This window comes from Amblyomma americanum, chromosome 11 (genome assembly GCF_052857255.1).
Source record: "Amblyomma americanum isolate KBUSLIRL-KWMA chromosome 11, ASM5285725v1, whole genome shotgun sequence".
Classification (NCBI taxonomy): domain Eukaryota; kingdom Metazoa; phylum Arthropoda; class Arachnida; order Ixodida; family Ixodidae; genus Amblyomma; species Amblyomma americanum.
The window spans coordinates 95,258,506-95,279,652 of NC_135507.1; the positions used below are offsets into that span (position 1 = coordinate 95,258,506).

General features: G+C 46.9%; 1 long non-coding RNA gene across 1 annotated transcript; it reads left to right on the plus strand.

Moving 5' to 3' along the window:
- Positions 1–2,323: 2,323 nt before the first annotated feature.
- Positions 2,324–18,180, plus strand: LOC144109921 (uncharacterized). The gene is made up of 3 exons (XR_013309648.1): positions 2,324–2,389; positions 12,933–12,981; positions 18,098–18,180. It is a non-coding gene; the product is annotated as an uncharacterized LOC144109921 (long non-coding RNA).
- Positions 18,181–21,147: the final 2,967 nt, after the last annotated feature.

Consider the following 21,147-nt stretch of genomic DNA (forward strand, 5'->3'; position numbering starts at 1 on the left):
TGCCCATATAGTCTGTCCGCAGGTGGCTCAGTACAGGATAAATAGTGTCAGTGGAGTTGTGTACTTCATTGGACGTACAGCTATAAGCAATATGAGAGAGAGCTGTGGAGCGCACTTCGCAAAGCGCTGCCACCGAAATACTGTGAAAATGACTGGCACCAGAGACATGCTGAAAGAGAGCAGTCGGCCGTGCTTACATAGCATGTGCCTTCACCGCCGATTCTTGTCGTCTCTCGGTGGCAGTCTTTTGCGAAGCACGGAGGCCCCGTTCTCCCGTGTTTCCTTCGATATTGCTTCTAGGTATATATGCGCCACTGCTGCTGTTGCTGGTAATTTATTTTTTAACTTTTTGTGCGCTAATACATATATTGGCCATTTCCCTCGTTTAGGTGTTGTGTGTCCGTTTGTCTGAAGAAGCCAAGCTTAAGCGCAGATTTAATACATTTGATTCTGGTACAAAATATATGCTTCCGAGATGCTTGGTCTGCAACTCAGCAACCACTTTAGTCATCACAGCGCATCGAAAACATGCGCATTAAAAAAAATACAACAGTTCAGCACAGCTCAGTAGGCGAGTAAATCAATTCAGACGAAAGAACCGCAAATGTTTTTTCAGGACAGTTCTTTCCATGCCGTTCAGTTTTATCAAGTGGCTGATTTCCCTCAGTAGAAGGAACTTGATTGTATTCATGGAGTATTCCGTGAAGGCGATGGAAACCGTCCACAGTTTTTTTATGCACTATACAGTAGTGATATTTGAATAGGATACTCATTTGTGCCTGCATGGTCCCTGCTTTTCCCGCCCACACCGATGCGCCATTGGCAATTCTTACCATGAATTGAAAACTATTCTCAAGGAGTTTGGCATTATTGCTCAAAAGCGCCAAGTTTTTCCAAACACCGACATCACATAAAATTCAACTAATATGTTGGCGAACGTAGTTTTTCAGCTATTGAAGGAGAAGATGAAGAGCTGATTGACAAGAGTTTTTTTTTATTTGTTCCTAAGACATTTGCTTAAGAGGGCCCTTGGGTAAAGCCCACTGACACCTCACCAGACAGCAGGCGCATCCTCAGCCACCTGCTACATGACTAGAAAGCCTGAAACTCAATAATGCGGCAGGCCGGTACACAGCAGTGTCCTTGAGAAGGGCATATCAAAAATAAAGATGGGCCCCAATATAATCAGAGTATAAAGAAAAAATACATAGAAATACATTCCTAAAATTAAAGGCACTCGACAAATAATTAAAGCATAAATAAATACAGGCAATACATATGCAGTATAAGATAGTATATCAAATCAAAATCATTTTTTTCTCGTCTTCTTTTTTCGCACATACCTGAAAATAGTCCATATGAAGAAATAAGACTATTGGATACGTGCACAGATAAGACACATCAAGCACAAAAATGCAGTGATACGAAATGAAAAAAAAAATGCCTAGTTGTTAACAAACAAAAAACAATGCTCGACAACATGCTACTACCTTCACAATCAATCAGGCTGTCTTGGAGCCGACTGCTGAGTCTACCTAAATTGTAGTTTGTGAACTGGAGTACAAAAATTATTAATATCCTCACCTTATCGCAGCACTTGTTACTGCGTTTGCGTTAGAAGGGTGTGTGCAAGCGAAATTGGTGATCGCCAACTTGTGTGGCGCTTAACTGCCCATCGTAGCATGTCGCCGTTTATTAAAGGCTGGGCCTGATTGGCGGCTCCGGAAGAGCAACCTGCTTCTTCAAGCCCCACAGGAGTCTTTGCTTTATACAGCCACCTGCTGAGGAGTTGCGCAACGCTTGAGTGCTGCTGCGCCAGCAGTCCAGGCAGGACTATCAGCGATTCATGATTCTAAGTTAGAGAATGAATGTTCTACACCTATCGGCATTAGTCACAATAGAGTCTGCAGTAACAGCAAATACTAACGCACTGAAACTCAGCCTCGACCACCGCCAAATAGTTGTTGATTTTCTGTTGCTTTTCTGACTGATATACCTCTTGGTGTAGGAACACGGTATTCCAGCGCGTCGAACACTGGGTACAGAAACGAAACGGTGTCCTGGAAGAATACGATACGCCCTGAGAAGACTTGGCGAACGAAAAGCAACACGCCTAATTTTGGTTACCATTGCAGTGTAGCGGACTTAACACTGAGAGCGCTCTCTGTACTGTACTTTTCACGCGAGGAGCTCCTTGAATTTCCGCAAACCGCCTGTCGAATTCTCCGCGCGTTTCGACCTGCTCTCCTACATGTTTGAGGCTAATATTCACGTTTCATTTTCCAGGATCCGGCTCAGTCTCATTGTCAGCAAGATATACGACCATCCAGAAACCTTGTGCATGTGCGAGACGGCGTTACAGATCAATATCTTGGGCGCCTCATGCCGGGTGAGGGTTGTAAATAAGCGGCCGCTACTCTCACCGTCTAGTACGTCAGTAGAAATCAATACTGCCTGCAGTTCTCAGAGAGTCGCAGCTATGTTTACGACATGATAAAGGACAAAAGAACTAGTCAATACGATACTGCGGAGAAAATTAGCAGCACTCAGACCCTAAGTTCTTAGACGGCGTAAGGTTTTCATTCTTTAATCCGAACATGCAGCAACAGTACTAATTTTTGGCGAGGTTTTGTTTAAGCAATACTGTAATAACCGCCGCTTATGACACTGATCTTTTGTGCTGAATACCGAAGGAGGCATGCAACGTTAACGGAGCCGCTTCTTTACCACTCATTCGTCTCGAGCACAGACTGGAAGCGCACGATTCTTTATTTACTCTTTATTTATTAGCATGCCAAACAAGAGCGTATAATGCACTAGTCTGAAGCTCCCAAAGAGAATCCTGAAGCTTACATTACAGTATATTGTCACGTAGTGGTGACGGAAGTCGAGGGAGCGATGAAGACCGACAAAAGTTGTTCCAAAAGAAAACTGTTTATTGGGGCTGACTTCCGCCCACAATGGACTGAATGTCGACGGTGGAGAAGCGACAAGTGTGCTCTTGCTGTCGTCAAACAGAATGCGCACCGCTGTCTTCAGTGCTCAAGTTAAAGTTGATAGCGAGCTTTCTAGATAAAGCGTGCAGAGTTTTTAGAACAATCTGGAACAACGTAGAATCAGCTCTGCCTGGATGCGATCAATCGAGATAAATCTGGTCGCGTCTTGCGACGCAGACAAACTGATACAGCGGCGTGGGGGCACATTTGAAGGATGAGCAAACACTGCAAAGATTCGTGGCATTATTCACCTCTCAAAGAAGCATCGACCCGATGCATTAAAACAAGTAATGCGACTGGCAACAAATAAAACGAACCGTGTGAAAATAAACACAGGGTGTGGAAATGCAGCGTTCTTAAGCGCGCATAATACGGCTTCAGGCGGACGACATGGACCACTTCTGGTCCTACGTGGCGTCGCTGGGATACAGTCATAGCGTCAGGGATGACTTCATAATCCAGTTCACCTAGCCGATAACGAACCTTGTACGGGCCGAAATAGTGGCGCAAAAGCTTTTCACTCAATCCACGGTGGCGAATGGGAGTCCACACCCAGACATGGTCTCCTGGCTTGTATTCCGCTTTGCATCTTCGTAGGTTGTAGCGTCTTGCGTCGGTCCGCGGCAGGTATTTGATCCGTAATCGGGCAAGTTTTCGAGCTGCTTCTGCGCTTTGAAGTTAGGCGGCGACGTCGACGTTCTCTTCTTCGGTAACGTTGGGCAGCATGGTGTCTAGCGTGGTGGTGGCCTCCCTGACATGGACGAGCCTAAAAGGCGTCATCTGAGTGGTCTCCCTCACTGTGGTGTTGTAGGCGAAGACGATGTAAGGCATGATGACGTCCCAGGTCTTGTGTTCGGCATCGATATACACGTTGAGCATATCGGCGATCGATGGTTTTGTTCAGGCGCTAGGTCTGTCCATTGGTTTGCGGATAGTATGCAGTGGTCCTCAGGTGACTGGTTTGGCTGTAACGCAGGATGGCTTGCGTTAGTTCCGCCGTGAATGCTGTTCCTCTGTCCATGATGAGCACATCGGAGGCGCCGTGTCGCAGAAGAATGCACTCCACAAAATTTTGGGAAAAATTTCTGGTGCTGTTCCGTTCGGTAGGGCTTTTGCCTCGGCGTAGCGGGTCAGGTAGTCGGTCGCTATGATGATCCACTTATTTCCAGACGTTGACATTGGGAAAGGGAGTCCAGAGCTGATCTGCTGAAAGATGCTAAGGCTTTCATTTGGTGTAGTTAGTTGTAGCTGTGAAACGTATTGACTAGCGCATACACAGACAGGGACCAAAGTAAGAGTAAGAGACAGGACACACTCTAGTATCGCATCGTGAACGGTGACAGCGGGAACAGCAGTCCTTGCACCAAGAAACACCGCAATAGACCCGTCAAGTGCCAAAAGGATGTCGTATATAATATCCTCTTGCCCTGCGGCAAACGATATTTGGGGCAAATCGGGCTCTGCCCGAATGAGCGGCTGCAGGAGTATCAGCAGAAAGTTTCAGCAGTTGCCATAGAAGGCCATCTGACCGAATATTGCAAACTGTACCCATACAAGCCAGCATGCATACCAGAATGGGATAAGACTGGGATAAGACATTGCTAAGGCAGGGGAAGGCAGCGTAAGCAAACAGCCTGTGGCCTTAACAAAGAAGGAAATGTGCTATTTTGAAAGGTATGTTTCCGGTACAGTGTGTGATTGGGAGGTTTGTTTACACTACCTTGAGTCCATGTGAGCTCTGTGTTTATTATTCTATTTAATTTTACTTTGTTTAACAATGTTGTGTTTAGGGCTTTGATTGATGTGGTTTTTAGGACCATGTGTGATCAGTTTTTATGACCACGTGTTCGGGTTTTGTGTACCATCCAATTTTGCTAAGTTTATATTGTCGTGTGTAGGCCTCTTTAGAGGTCCCGTTGTTTTTATATTTTTCATTCTCTCCGCCCGTTGGTGTGATCATCATCAGCCGGTAGGCCCTGGTGTTCCTTCCTTTATCTGAACATTGGTGCTGTTGGCACGTGTTGTTGCTCCTTCTGCAGGCCTCTCGTGCTTGTTTTCGCTTCTTGATAAGTTTTCATCTGATACACTTCACACCCTTTTCTGTTTAACTTTTAGATCTTCCTCGCTTACTGTTTGTGTTTCGCGCCACATTTATGCACCCTATCAAATTAGATTTCACTTATCTTGTATTGGTAGATGTGTTCGGGGTGCTCCCGAGTGCACGTGTCTTTTTCATTTTGTTCCATCAAGCTTCAATTCCTTCATCGTCATTTGACGCGACAGCAACTGATAAGTGGCAGTGGTGGCGCAGAAGGAAAGTGTATCGATACTGTGTTTTAAGTAAAGTATCCAGTTGCAAGTACTAGTGTGTGTCCTGTCTCTTACTCTTACTTTGGTCCCTGTCTGTTTATGCGCTAGATAATATGTTTCACTGCTTAAAGAGCCTTGAGAGGGTTCAATGGGGTTCAGAAATCCTGCTGGTCGGCTGGGAGGAGACTTTCGTCACTGAAAATCTCGGCAGGTTTCACATAATGTGTGAAACATTGGCAGACTGTCGGGGCCATTAATACTTGTCTTGGATGCGGCGGAGGGTGCGAGTAAACCCAAGATGTCCGGCGGTCGGCTCGTCGCGTGAAGCTTGTAGAACTTCTTTGCGGAGACAAGCAGGTACAGCAAGGAGGTAGGCTGTTTTCTTCGCTGCGAAGTTCTTCATGAGGGCATCATTCTGTACACAGAAGGAAAACAGTCCTCACTTGAATGAGGTGGGGGTGAAGAAACTTTGCCTTCCACATACTCGATGAGTCGTTTTAGATCGGGGTCCCAGCGTTGCTTCTGAGTAGAAGAGCTGGGGCTGATGACTCCCAGGAAGGCGTCCTCATCGCCGTACGGCGACGGTGCATCTACAGGGGCTCGTGAGAGGCAATCGGCGTCAGAGTGCTTGCGTCCGTTCTTGTAAACGACGGTGACGTCATACTCCTGGAAACGCAGACTCCATCGAGCGAGGCAGCCAGAGGGGTCCTTCAAATTGGACAGCCAGCACAGCGCGTGGTGATCGCTGACCACCTTGAACGGTCATCCTCACAGGTAGGGGCGGAATTTCGACGTATCCCAGATGATGGCAAGGCATTTCTTTTCAGTTTTAGAATAGTTAGTCTCGGCGTTGGAAAGCGAACGGCTAGCGTATGCGATGACTTTCTCCAGCCCGTCGCTTTTTTGAACGAGGACGGCGCCTAGGCCCACGCTGCTTGCGTCGGTATGAACTTCAGTATCGGCGGTTTCATCAAAATGCGCGAGGATCGGTGGAGACTGCAAACGACGCTGAAGTTCTTTGAAGGCTTCTTCTTGCGGCGCTTTCCATTTAAATGGCACGTCTGCCTTCCTCATTTGGATCAGGGCCTGGGCGATGCGCGCAAAGGTTCTTACAAATCGTCGGTAATACGCGCACGGTACGAGGAATCTGCGCACTGCTTTTCTTATCGGCCGGCGGTGGAAGCTGTTTTCTGCGGGTCAGGGCGTACTGCCTCCTTTCTAGCGATGTGGCCTAGAAACAGCAGCTCTTCATAAGCAAACTGGCACTTCTCTGCTTTCAAGGTTAGGCCGGACAACTTGATGGCATCTAGTACTGTCCGAAGTCGGCCGAGGTGTTCTTGAAAGTTCGAAGCGGAGACAAGCACGTCATGTAAATATACGAAGCAATTTTGCCCCTTTAGGCCTGCCAGCACTGTGTCCGTTACCCGCTGAAACGTCGCTGGTGCGGTACAGAGACAAAATGGCATCACCTTGAACTCGAAGAGCCCATCCGGAGTGATGAATGCGGTCTTCTCGCGATCTCTTTCATCGACCTCAATTTTCCAGTAGCCGCTCTTGAGGTCCATCGATGAGAAATTCTTGGCTTTGCAGAGCCTGTACAGGTGTCGCCAATGCGGAAGAAGGTGTAGGCGTCCTTCTTCGTTATGCTGTTTATGCGGTGGTATCAACGCAGAATCGAAATGCGCCATCTTTAATCTTCATTAGAACAACCGCCGCCACCCAGAGACTCTTCGATGGCTGAACGACGTCGTCGCGAAGCATTTCTTCGACTTGGTCCCGGATGGCTTGTCGTTCTCGAGGTGACACACGGTAGGAGCTTTGACGGAGAGGCCGGGCGTGTTGGTCCGTTAAAATGAGATGCTTGACAATTGGCGTTTGTGGGACCTTCGGCGATGTCGAAAAACACTCGCTGTAACTTCGAAGCAGATTGCGGACCTGGTCTTGTCAGCTCCGGGGCAGGTCTGTATTGATGTCGAAAGTGGGCGAGTTCTCTTGGTAAGGCGATTCTTCTGAAGACGGATCAGAGAGGGCGAAGGAGTTTCGTACGCCGATTATTTCGTCAAAGAAAGCAATCGCCGTTCCTCTGTTAATGTGCTGGTATTCTTCGCTGAAGTTAGCAGTACTTCATACTGGCCATTATGGAAATGGGCGATGTCTCTTGCGACACTGATTCCTCGATCTAGAAGCAACTGCATGTTCCCCTCGATGATGGCTTCAGCGTTAATGGCTTTCGGGGCGCCTACGGTCACGATAACCTTGAACGGCTTGGGACGCTCACTTCTTCCTACATGACACTCAGGGAAACGTGCTTTTCCAGAGTTCTTATGGAAGGAATGGCCTATTACGTCGAAAGCGTCATCATCTTAGATCGCAGGTCTATGATCGCCTGATGCTCATCAAGGAAATCTGTGCCAAAGATGACACTTCGCGGGAACATTGCCGTAGCACAACGAAGGTTGCAGGATAGGTATGTCCTGTGAAAGTCACTCGCGCTGTGCATCGTCCTGATGGCGTAATTAGGTGGCCCTTTGCGGTGCGAATTTGTGGGCCGTCCCAAGCCATCATGACTTTCCTCAGCTGTGCAGCGAATGTTCCATCTATCACAGAGTAATCGGCTCCTGTTTCGACTAGAGCGGTATTTTTCCGGCCGTGGAAAGTCACTTCTAACTCGGATATCCAAGGTCATGCATTGCAATTCGCCCACGGCGTCGGGTCACGGCTTCGTCGCGTATGCGAATCGCGGGTGGGGTTTTTCGTTGAAGATTTGGTGTGTGGCGTCGTCCTTTTGAAGGCATTTTGTGCGGCGTCGGTGCTGCGAGTGTAGCTTCTTCATGCGGCGTAGCGGGTGCAGCATCTTCATGGGGCGTGGTCGGTGGAGGATCTTCGGCGTTTCGCTCGTGACTAGCCTCACCCCCAGAAGTTGCTTCCTTTAGTTTCCCCTACGGGGGCTGGGAGATCTTCCTCGTACCGCGGCTGCCTAGCTGCGGCGTGGCGACGCAAAGCGCGAGGTTGACGGTGATGGTGTGTGCGAAAGGCGGTTCTACGTGTACGCAGGTACTCGTCGGTTTCCTGCGGACGTTGGCCAAAGCGTGGTCATGGGGCGTCAACGGCAAATCCTCGAAGACCGATAAGTCGGTTCGGGCAGTGACCAAGAATATGGCCGGCCTCACCGCATTGCAAGCACAACGGCCGGTTGTCGGAAGTCCTCCAGGAGTCGCATTTCCTGGGGCTTGATCGTCGCTCTTAGGCTGGGCGGCCGTGGGCAGGAAGGCGGCGTTCGGGAACAAGTTGTTTATGTCAGAGAGGACGTAGGGGTTCTCGTTGGGTCGTAGGAGCGCGTGCAGCAGCGACTTGGGCCATGGCCTGGGGTTCTGTGGGCGTCGGGGTCCCAAGTGCCTGTTGCACTTTTTCCCGTACCAGACCCATGAGGGTCGCTGCTTGCAGCAGTGAGGAGCATGACTGTAATCGGCGCAGCTCTTCGCGGACGATTTCGCGGTTCACTTCCCGCAAGTAGTGGCGGGTGGTGATCGTCGTGTAGGATGGATTGCACAGACAGAGGAAGAACGGTTGTCCTGCCGGGCCCGGACGTTGAGGGGCTTATCGATCATGCAGGCTTCTTGCATGAATTCGTCGACTGTTTTCGGTGGCTGGCAGAGGAGGCTTCCAAAGAGTTGTTCCTTTACGCCACGCATTAAAAACTCAACTTCCTTTTCCTTGGTCATCGTGGCGTCGGCGCGGCGAAAGAGGCGCTCCATTTCTTCCAGGTAACTGCGGACGGGCTCATTAGGGAGCTCTATCCTGGACTCGAGGCGTCGTTCAGCTCTTTCTTTCCTCACGACAATAGTGAATACCTTCAAGAGTTCCTTAATGAATAGCTCCCATCCCGTTAGGGGAGACTGGTGGTTTTCATACCACGTGCGTGCTGAGCAAGGCACTGGGAAAAAAGACGTGCCGGAGTTTCGCCGCATCATCCCAATTGTTGAATGATGCCACGTGCTCAAATTGGTCCAACCATTCTTCAGGGTCCTCGCCTAGGGATCCATTGAAATTTGGCGGTACCCGCGGCTGCTGCAGTATGATCGGGTCGACAACTTTGGCGAAGTAGTGGTGCTCGCAGCGGCGTCCTTTCACTCTCCGGTGCTGTCCGGCAGGGTCCCGAACTCTGGCTGCTCTCCCTGGAGACGATGGCTGGCTCGGTTAACTTCTGGCTCGTCCTCCGGTGCTGAGCGCAGGGTGCTGGAGTCGCGACTTGGAGGCGTCCGGAACATGGAACGCAACCGAGCACCTCCACCAGATGTCACGTAGTGGTGACGGCAGTCAAAGGAGCCATGAAGACGGACAAAAGTTCTTCCTCCCCCCCCCCCCCCCCTCAGAACAAACTTTATCATGCCTGCTTGCGCCCACAATGGGCTGAATCACTCGCCGGCGGCGAAGCGACAAGCATGCTCGGCGGTCGTCGAACCGAGTGCCGGCCGCTGCCGGCCGTGCTCAATTTGAAGCTGACAGCGAACTTAGTAGATAAACCGTGCAGAGTTATTAGAATATTCTGGAACACAGTAGAATCAGCTCTGCCTGAATGCGATCAGTCGAGATGAATCTGGTCGCGTCTTGCATCGCAAGCAAATCAATAAAGCGCCGTGCGGCCGCTTTGAGGAATGAACAAACACTGCAAAGGTTCGCGGCAAAATTTGGTGCGTTTCTCAGAGGCTTCCATCTCGTTTTCTATTTATATAATATAGAATGGGCAGCTAGAAGCTTTACCCAAGTACAAGCCACATTCTTTCAAATTGTTCTTGCAACCTTTTACTGAGAAAGTGTTTTTTTTAAAGTCGATGCAAAACGTAATCAGGAGTAATTCCAGAAATTTAGAACACACCGAAGTTCAACCCGTAAAGAGCAAAATATACAATCCAGCATTAGCGAACTGTTCCACTGAGCGCTTACAAGTTCTGAGGCCTTCAAGAAATTGTGAGTTTGTATATGGAAACTGACAGCTATCTGGACATGAGTTCCCATGTGGTGTGAGGGAGTGGGCTGCGCTTTACAACTCACGACGATTTAGGGCGACGATAAGCATGAGTGTAAAGCGGTTTTAGATCAGTTGAGACCTCGCGGCACCCTCGGATTGTAGAAGCTTAGGTGCCTGCTAACAAGTGATCTTTATAAGACGTAAATCGCGTGCACATCATATATATGATGTTATCAAAATGTGCACTACAGATATAGAATAATAATGAACACCTTGATATCAGGACAATGTGCATTTTCACCTAGCTAACAACAAGCGTTTACATCAATTGCAGATGGTACAGCGCGAAACCGGTGTAGTATAGTGGAAGAAAAGACTTGCGAGCGCTACCTTGCCTACTTCGTTTGCCCTTTTCCGTCTGTTTCGCGTTTACCATCCGCAGTGAAAGTTTGCCGATTTGCCCTGAATTCCATCCTTATTCGCTTGCTTGAAATGTTCCCTGCCAAGCTTATTGTTTCGTTAACAAAGCTGCTCCCTCGTTGCAGCCACAATATTCTGTGTTCTCTTACACGTTGCCACCTATTGGAGATAAGTCGCACTATAGCTGTTTACACATCTGTGGTCTGGCAGGATTCTGGCCTGTTTCTGTACCGTGCGCTGAAGGGCGTGGCGTGGCTGTGAACGCGCTCCATTGCTGTGCGGTCTTGCATGCCGCAAATGGAGAGGACGTTACTGGCGATAGATAGTTATATAGTTTATAGATCACGCAATACCATTTGATTAGTATCATGTCCTGGTGCCATGATAAGCGCCTAATTATCAACTCCGTTAAAGATAAGTTTATCCTTTTTCGATCAAAACAAAAACTCAACACATTTGCCTTGATTATCGCTTGGTCATACTTGCATTTACCCTTGTGACAACGGGACTTTCTTTGGTATTGAACTTGATTCTCAACTAAAATTTCTTGATCATTTGCACCAGGCGCTCTTTGTGTCATCCCCCTTTTTTCGTGTGTGTGTGTCTTTTGCGCCTTTCAGAACTTCAATCATGAACCAAATAGCCCCAAAACAAGTTATTCTGAAGATAAAAAGTGCATTTGGAATTCGTGCATAAATATAGGCTCGCCTTTTTCTTTCCTACATCAGCAATCTTATCACTTTACTTGACTTTTATTCACACACGCATTAATTATGGCATTGTAGTATGGGGAAACGCAACTATCATTTGCACTCGATCCAGCAGATGCAGAATCCCGCTATTCCTACAATTACCGCCAGTATAGACTTAGTTGCTTACGCGCCATTAAACTCAACACGACAACATAACTAGCAGTTCATACCTTGATACTGCTGTGCCTTTGCTTTGTCACTATAAGACCTTATCCGTTAACAATTTGATTATTACAGCATAGCTGTCATGTTTTTTAGATTAAATGAAAACACACTTTCCTTTTATATGATTTCCTGCCTGTGAAAAAAATTTGCTGCCCAAAGTTTTTACTAATTATGAAAAAAAGTGTTCTCATTTTGCATGTATTTCTCTGTGCAATAATTTAAAGCTCAGTTTAAAATCGGCCATGTAATTTTCTATGTTTAAATGAAATTTGAAAAATTTTCTTTCACTGCAATAAATAGACTGAACAGCTTCACTCCCTCTCTCTGAAATTCTTTTTGTTAATTATTTGCTAGAAATTTTGCCCTTGTCTGTTATAACTTGGTATTCTAACTTCAGTTGTGTTTTTCCTTATGTGTCGTTAAATGAATATCTAGATATTGTTTCACAGCGCTGTTTTTGTTTTTCTATTTTGACAGTTTATTTTATAGCTCTTTATCTTTGTTCCGCATACTTGCTTATATTCTTCGTCCTGATAATCTCTTATTTCCTTTCCATCAAATACAAAGTTTCTCTATAGAAATTACCAATGTTCTTACTGCTAAATGGACTTGTCTGTGTTGCTGTTTATTTGTTTTTCTACTTAGTATTGATCGGCCGGGGGACCTGTGACCCCTGCCTGTATACCGAATTTAGGTAGTTATTCAATATGTACTCAATGAAAATTAAATATAGAAAAAAACTTTGTTTTGAAAGCAAGGCATGCCATATCGAAATGCAGCAACACAAGTAGCTACCGGCAAACGTGCCGAGCGGAAGGCCCGCTCATTCGGCTCAGTCGCACGGCTCTCTCTTGAAAGGACGCTGCCATGTTTTCACGCTAAATGAACCAAAGGTGAAGCTGCCCCAACGCTAACTTCGGAACGTTATGCGCATACGCTAACGGCATTTCTCCGTTAGCGTTCTGCGCATGCGAACTATTAACCTGTTATTCCGGTAAAAACGCAAGCACAATATGCCCGGTACGCTAAAATTCTGTCCTAGTGTCCCTTTAGGTGCTTTAGCCATCTTGGCAATAAAAGCTTTAAATACGACTAAAAGAGCAGCCCCTAAAGGGCAATATATCTCCTCATTTTTGCTTGTGGTTAGATCCTCTATGAAGGAGTGCAGGCTAAACATACCAGTGCCTAAGCTGTCAAGAGCACCTTACTTTTTATTAACATCAAATTATTCGGTGAGAAAAGGCAGCGCCATAATCGAGTTGTCTGTCCGTCCTATTAAATGCTTAGCCACAGGTAGTTATCATTGCCCTTTTATTACAGATTGCCAACGTTGCGGATACTATTACTATAGTAATGATTATCCAGCGGAGTAAGTATGCATCCGTTTATTATTTCAATTTAAGTTGATTTATTCCAATCGGGGAACCTGCATGGTCTTGCAATTTCTTCTTGAGTGGCCTTGTTCAGTAAATACAATTTGCTTGGGCAGAACAGCCCTCAAGTATTAGTCATGTAACACTGTGTAAGGCTCAAAGAAGGCGACCATTCGGTCAGTAGCAGGACGACTATACGAAAGCTGAATTCTTATTTATTTGAGACGAGTGTTGCTTTCAATCCGAAAGCGAAAATTGCCTTCTGGTATTTGCGTTCTCATATTTGTACTTGAGTGAACTTTGAATGCAGCACAGTTTTATGATCGGAGGTCATTTGAATGTAATCTTTAGGTGGGCAGTTTCCTCTGTGATGACGATTTGCTTTCCTAGAATAGGGCGGGCATGAAGACCTATAATTTCGCGTCGCCATGAACTTGCAGTTTTAAGCGAAGAGACCCGAAGCTTATAAAGCTGACGGATTTGTTCTCTGGGGGCTGTAATCCAGCTGTATGAGCACTGATTTGTTTACTTTGCACGCCTAGAGTGCCAACGTAGGCTCATACGGGACTGGCTTGATGATCTCTACTGACAGCACAACGAGCACGACACAATTACACGCTAAAGACTAAGGCGTCCCGACTAAAAGCTACTCCTCTTTACTTCCTACTGGAAACACCAGACGAGCAGGAGTCTCCCATAAGAGAGGAAACACACTACGTCTTCAATATGTCAAAGGGACAATTTTTTTGAACGATTACTGGCAGCGAGTTATAGAGTGAAGGAAGGCTAGCTTCTAATCTTTATTATTGGAAGCGAACCCATCGTTGCTTCCGACCACATCACGTTAGTCGCGAATGGGACGCACTTTGAAATCGACCGCGTGCCTGGCCTCTGGCGCCAAATGTAGACTCCTTTTCTCTCTCGTAATGGGCACGCCCATTCCTTCAATCACGCAGTCTGCTGAGAACAATAGCGAATGCTAGGAGGCGACCTTTTCTGAACGCCGGCATGACTTTAATAACACAAAGTACCATGTGAGAAACGTAAAAACCACTATATCCAACAATACATCATGTAGAGTCGAAAGCAACGTTCCTCTAGGATTATGAGAACCAATATAAGCCAGTCTTGAACCCAAATGGATTCTTTGTGTAGCTGCCAAATCATCGACGACTTAAACATTCGATTATCGGATGATGGAAGTTGATCATCGATGCCTTAATCAGATTCATCTCCCAGGCCTGTCAGCTTGGCCATCGTGTTGCGCTGCAGTGGTTACCCGCTCACTGTGGCCTTGCAGGAAACGATCACGCTGACGGTGCAGCGAGGTCGGCGCATGGCGACACCACCTTGCTCTTACCTATACCGTTTTCTCGCAGTGATGGCGCGAGACTTCTATCTGCAAAATCCTGGCACACGCAACGCTCTTTGTGGTGTGATCCGGAACATCAATACAGACCCTTTCTTTGTATCGACCCCACTTGTGTCTTTCGCATGCAATATATCGAGACGCAATATAGCTAGACGTGATAAAAACTGCCTCCGCCGAATTTGCCTGGACGTAGCCTACACTAAATCCTATTTACATAAAATTGGGGCATCATGTAACCCTCTGTGCCTCACATGTGGTGTGCCCGAGGATCTGCCACATTTGATCTCCAGCTGCCAACTCTTCGCACAATCATCGCAAGGCACGTTTAAGTGCTTTAGGACTCCGAGAGGACGGCCTTATGCACCTGGAGTATGTCCTTGGACCCTGGAGGGATGCGACAAAAACATGTTTAGTGTTTTATTATAGACACGGGTTCGGTGGACATTCTTCGACAATCATGTGTATCTGTGCGTTTGTGAGTGCGTTAGTGTGCCTGATTTCACCATTCACTCTTTCGTTTCCTCTCTTCCTATTTTTTTCACCATCCTCTTCTCGACTCTTCTTTCACCCTCACCTGGAGTAGCTTGCCAGGCCGACAGCCAGCAGACGTTTCCTCTTCCATTAAAGTTGTCCTCTTCTCCTGCCAAATTAAGCATTGTAGCAGCGTTTGGTGGTTCGCGTCGAATGGTGTTTGTTACGCTAGAGTGAACAAGTTAATAATGCGAAAGCATTTCTAAGCTATGTCGACGGGGTGGTGTCACTAAAGCGTGTCGCCGAAACATGTGCGGCGCGATTGTGGCGTTATCAGAACATGTAGCATCAAACGAATGTTTGTGATCGATGGAAGACGATGCGAGGATGATGCACAAGAATTTAATGTAGATAGGATGATTAGTTATTTATTAGACACAAAAATATAAAAAAACGTCCAAATAGCGCAGAATCCGATATAGTGGGTGGACGGGAAGACAGCCGTGGACGGGAAAATAGTGGAAAAATAGGCAAATAAATGGTAATATACTTTGAAACAAATTGAAATGTGTTTAAATAGTGATAGTTAACTGAACGAAAAGTTTGAATAAAAGAGATTAATTAGTTAATTAATTAGAAGCAAACGTCAATGGACTCAAAAGAGGGGCGAAGAGAGGCGACGAGTGTCGAGGAGGCGCCAATGCTTTCGCATTCCTCCAATGCGGGTTGCCGTAGTGATCTCTTGCACATTGTTATGGGCCGCACGTTTTTCTTTGCACATAGTTATGGGCCGCTACGCGAGGGGTATGTTGAGAGTTGTTATGAAATCGGCGGATGTGTGTTTTGAGCGTTGAAAGAGCATTGAAGCATTACTTATATTTTATTTAGAAGGTCAGTCCTACCGGACGAAGCATCTAGCTCGCCAGTCTACTTTCTGTGCAGTTATCACTACTTCAAGGTCTTCTTAATAATTTTATCTCTGTGATGAACGCACATATCTACTTCTTAGATTCTTTTTTTTTAGATCTAGCGATTGGTGCGCGAGTTTTCATTTGACAAATCTACTTCATGCGTGTTTTGAATAGCCACAAACCAATGAGCGGTAGCTCATATAGCGTTCGTAGCCGACTTCAGACAACGAGAAGAGTTGTTTTGCTATGAAAACACCGGACTGTTCATATCGGCGCACCATACGTAGCCGAGTGTATCCGCAGCGGTGGCTTAGTCGTTTGGGCATCCGCCTCGCATGCGGGAGGTGCGGGGTTCGAGCTGGAGTGCAGCCGGTTACCCACCGGTGATACAATGGGTACAAGCTTTCCCCTGGTCTGGGGCTCTGCTTATTTAGGGTGAAATGCTTGGGAAGTGGGTCTTTCACCCCACCTTGAGAAATCGAAATTACGTTGTGCCATGGCGCTCTTTGGCCTCAGATGCCCTTGCGCCATAAAAATTCATCATCATCATCAGTGTAGCTCATGTAGTGCTCATGGCGTGCATTCAAAAGCGAGAAGGGCTGTTTTCCTGGCCGGAGCTTCCACAAAGCTGCGATCCGCAGAGTAAACGCAGATAATAACAATTCTGCTGTATCTCACGCAGCGTTTCTGATGAGCTTCAGGCAGCGAGATGATGTTTTTCTCACAAAAGCACCCGAATCGTTGGGATCGACATAGTGGATCTAGCCACGAGCCATTTGCTTGTTGCTCTGCAGCCTTGCAGGCCTGCTTGAGACATTCGAGAGAAAGGGCTACAAAATGAAAGAAATATATTAATGCCCTGCTCGGAGCACTGATGCGCACAGCGTACTCTTGCTTTAAACAAGAAGGGTGGCTAACTAGCAAAATTCCCGGCTCCGTTAGGATCGACATGTTAGACCAAATTGCCGACTTGCCGAATGTGGGAGTCTTTGTGATGGACGTTTCCAGAAGCACTGTTTAAGCTGCGGCACTCATTGAATCACTATAAGTTGTTCCCTAAGAGGGCGGATTCTGAGCCATACTCGCTGTGCGTCATGTTACACTGGTGGAGCACCCTTAAATTATCTTATGTGCGGCCTAGCCCAGCACTGAGCTGCAGTCGACGACTGTTTCTTTGAACCGCCAACAGGCGGCAGTTTCGACCAGGCATAAGTGCTTTTCGCGGGCTGTGTGCACATAGTCAGGTTTCTGACGACTTTGTAACGTGGCCCACAACTGTCAGCCGGAAAGCATCAGTCAGTTAACCCGAAGAACCTGCGGCTCACGATGTACTGAACGTGTTAAGGCTGTTTCACATGGTGCGACGCGCATGAAAAAAAAATGGCCCAGTCGCGCTGTCGTTGCGACGCCAATAGCAGCCGCTATTTAACGTGCTAAGTATTTGAGTCGGTGCTGCGCAAGTGGCTTTTCACAGGCAAAAAATGCTTTGGGTAATATGAATGTCGAAGACCTTATTATGCATTTATTTTAAATCATGACTACTTTCATTGACCTGTCGCGCATGTTTTATGGCGTTAAATATTTTGGGGTTATTTGAACCCCAAAACACATAGGCAACTACGAGCAGATAGCCTGCCTTGAAATCCTATTTGCTGCTGCTTAGGCCGTTTGCAAAGATAACGGCGAAGGCGCAGAAGTGCGACCAACTGGTTGGAAGTCTGTCCCAAATGGTTTGCGACAATACCGACTCGTCGTTCTGTCGCAAAATGCCAAAAAAGTTAAAGTGAGATTTTACTAGCATTTTATACCTAAGACAACACGTTTTGGAAAAGCTAGAAAGGTATACCCAAATGGTAACCGTGAGTATGAAGCCTTAAGCTAAACCCCGAGCATCGCCGCGAAGCTTTTCGGTTCGAGATATCCAGGCTTAGCTAAAGTGTGGTCTTAGGTATAAAAGGCTATTAAAATCTCCAACTCCCACGCTGCCACTTCTGGGTCTTCTCCTCCTTCCAAAAGGTCAGACGACGGAGGCAGCACGCGGTGGCCGCGACACCTGCGCCAGCAGCGACCGCCTGCGCTCCGCGTGACGTCACTCGGTTTCGCGCATGCGCAGCTGTGGCAAATCTGTAGTGTGGCTCACGCGAAGCCCGGTGTTGGCGAGCCTAGTGAAGCTTTTCGCTTCAAAATCGCGCAGCGCAGAAGCTACAATCGCATGATGTGGAACAGCCTTGAGGTAGCTGCAAATGAGCATGGAAGTATTTAGTACCAATGTACGCAGACGCAGATGCCTTACAACGCGCAAAATTTCGCTTATGTATCGGAGCTGAAAAGTTTACCTTGTACCGCTTATTCCAACAGTGGGATTCGACGCCCTCAGGGGGGTCAGACTGGCCTACTTTATAGCTTCCAGCGCCTTAGCTCTTCCTCTGCTGGTAGCCGTTAACACCGTGAGTAATCATCTCCTTTTCACTGATTGTCCGAGTGCAAATGAGAAGCTTCCGTCTGGCTGTTTTTTTTTTCGCAGCGTGATTCCATTCTGTCCGCGCGACTCGTGTCCCAGAAAGGGCGAAGCTAACAGAGACGCAAAGAAACATTCATTACGAAGTAAAATTACTCTGGTCTTAGAACTTTGCGCAGCAGAGCAGGTTTGGTGTAGATATAGGCCGACGAAAAAAAAATGAGCGTGAAAATTAGTTTTTACTTTATTATACTGCATTCTCACACGGAATACTGCAGGCTGGATCACAATTTTATGGATACTGCTTGAGTGCACAGAAAACACAACGCTAAAGTCGAACTTTCAGGACAGGAACGAAATGCAGGACCGCGAATCAAACATGAGATGACCATATAAAAAGGATTTAGACGCACTTCTTAAACTAAATAATTGTAGACCAATATCTCTTTCGAAATGTTCTTGGAATGAACCAATTTAAGAAGCGTTATTGGCAGTGGAATAGTTAATTCTGATATTTTCGCTGGCAATCTTAACGGCTAGACACGATTTGCACCGAGTTAACTACGCCCCGAAATTGACGTTTTTGTGAGAGCGTGCTTCAATTAGCACTGATTGGTTTGCTGAGCCGACAGCAGGAACCATGGCATTGAAAACTGGGTGCCTTTTAGCACCAATCACATCTCTCGTCAAACTGTGGGTTTTAAAAAGTGAGCACGCCATACAGCATTTTCTAGCAGGCATTTTTATTAACGAGTTGTGAGGTGAACCTCTTTTTCAAAATTTTAGTCTCATGTGTATCATACAAACCGATTCCGCAATAGCTTTGGCGGTAATGCAACATATTGTTTAATTTTAGTAATTTGGCTTTTACTTATTGATATAGCGTACGAGGTATTTTGTACATGGTGTAAAGATTTTTCTATTTCTACTTTTCATATCCAAACTAACAATCCGGCTTGCTTAGTGCTTAGAAGTACTTATAATTCAAAAACATATTTGGTTTATATTGAAATTGCGAAGAACGCTTGAAAATTTCGACTGTACACAACTTTTGTTAAATGTCGAGCAGCGTGAAGTTCAAAGCCCACTTTGCTATATTTCGCTTTCAGAACAACAAGGATCTTATGGGACATTTCCTACTCGGCGCGAAAATAAGGGTCCTGGCATATGTACCCCTGAGTGGTTTTATCGCCTCCACGGTAAGTGTTCGAACACATGCACGTAATATTTACGGCTGCGCTACTGTTTCACTACGTCTGTCATGTCTGGAAACCCCCGACGCTCTGGAAATGATGATTGTTCAAAACAGGAGCAGCTTATAATATTGTTACAAGTTAAAGCCCTCCCGAAAAAGTAGGACGAATCGGGCACAGCTGTTCTTGAGCATGACAGAGCGTTCGAGCCGACCAAAGAAGACCACACGTAGGGTCGTGCACTACGGGTAGAACAGATGACAACATGTTTTGTGGAACATTAATAATAATAATAATTGGTTTTGGGGGAAGGAAATGGCGCAGTATCTGTCTCATATATCGTTGGACACCTGAACCGCGCCGTAAGGGAAGGGATAAAGGAGGGAGTGAAAGAAGAAAGGAAGAAGAGGTGCCGTAGTGGAGGGCTCCGGAATAATTTCGACCACCTGGGGATCTTTAACGTGCACTGACATCACACAGCACACGGGCGCCTTAGCGTTTTTCCTCCATAAAAACGCAGCCGCCGCGGTCGGGTTCGAACCCGGAACTCGGGATCAGTAGTCGAGCGCCCTAACCACTGAGCCATTGAATAGGAAGCGTGCCCCACATGGGCGTAGTTTTTTTCCACAAGAGACCATCGCGTACAAAAAGCGGCAGAGACCATGGCCCCGTGTGGCGGCGAAGAGGGGCATGACACCCATATATTTTGGTTGTCCAGCTTGTTCAGCATATACAAATTACGGCGCGAGGACCGAAACGTAATTCTAAATTGCGTCACACTCAATGGTGGCAAGTGGAAGCTGCGAAAGACAGTCGGCGCCGGCGTGGCGTCGACCATTGTTGTACTCTATAGCGCATTCTCTGAGGGCGAACACCCCTATTTTTGTACATATTCTTGTAGGCGAATTTCCCAGGGTGGTAGGCGACCACAGGGACCGCGAAGGTTGACCAGCCAATAGGGCTAGTGATGGCCAGTTACGATGGTGAAGGGACGTCCGCATAAATACGAGCGAAACCACTAGACGGTGAAGATTGGTGCAAGACATTACTGTTCGGTGACCGTGTAGTTCCGCCCTGGTTTGCTTATAGAACGGCTCGCTTATCAAATAACATGCTTTGCCAGCCGCAGCGTTGCACCACAACACCAATGCCGGCACCATTTTCATCTGTGGGAACTCCGATTGGCGTGGAAAGATCACTAGATTGCGTCATCATGAAGAGCTTAGCTGACGAAAGGAGGCGTCGCAGTCGGGGGACAGGACAAAAGGGGCGCTGTTGAAGGCGCCTCAACTGATCGGCGATATCAGTGGCGTGGTGTTTTCTCGGAATCAGGCATCACATCCTCTGTGTTCACTAGACCTATGAGGGCCAAATTTTGACGCTGGCCGAACTGGCATTTCGAACTGAGGACTAGGCCGGCGTGATGCAAATAGTGCAAGACAACAGCTAGGCGTTTGTTATCCTCATCGAAGGTCTTTCCAGAAATAAGGACGTCGTCAAGGTAGCACACACGTGTAAATGTGTCATTTTAAGCTGCGCATGACAGTATTCATAATTTGACCGAAAGTGGCATGCCCACTGCAGTGTCGAAGGGCATATTACTGAATTCAAAAATCCGTGCGGTGTAAATTATGCATTTTTTCCCTTATCCTTAAGGTGCACCGAAATCTGCATTAGCTGGATCTTAGACCGAAGCGAAAAAAGTTGGAGGCGTTAGATAGGTATCCTAGGGACTCGTGTGTACGAGCTAGCAGATA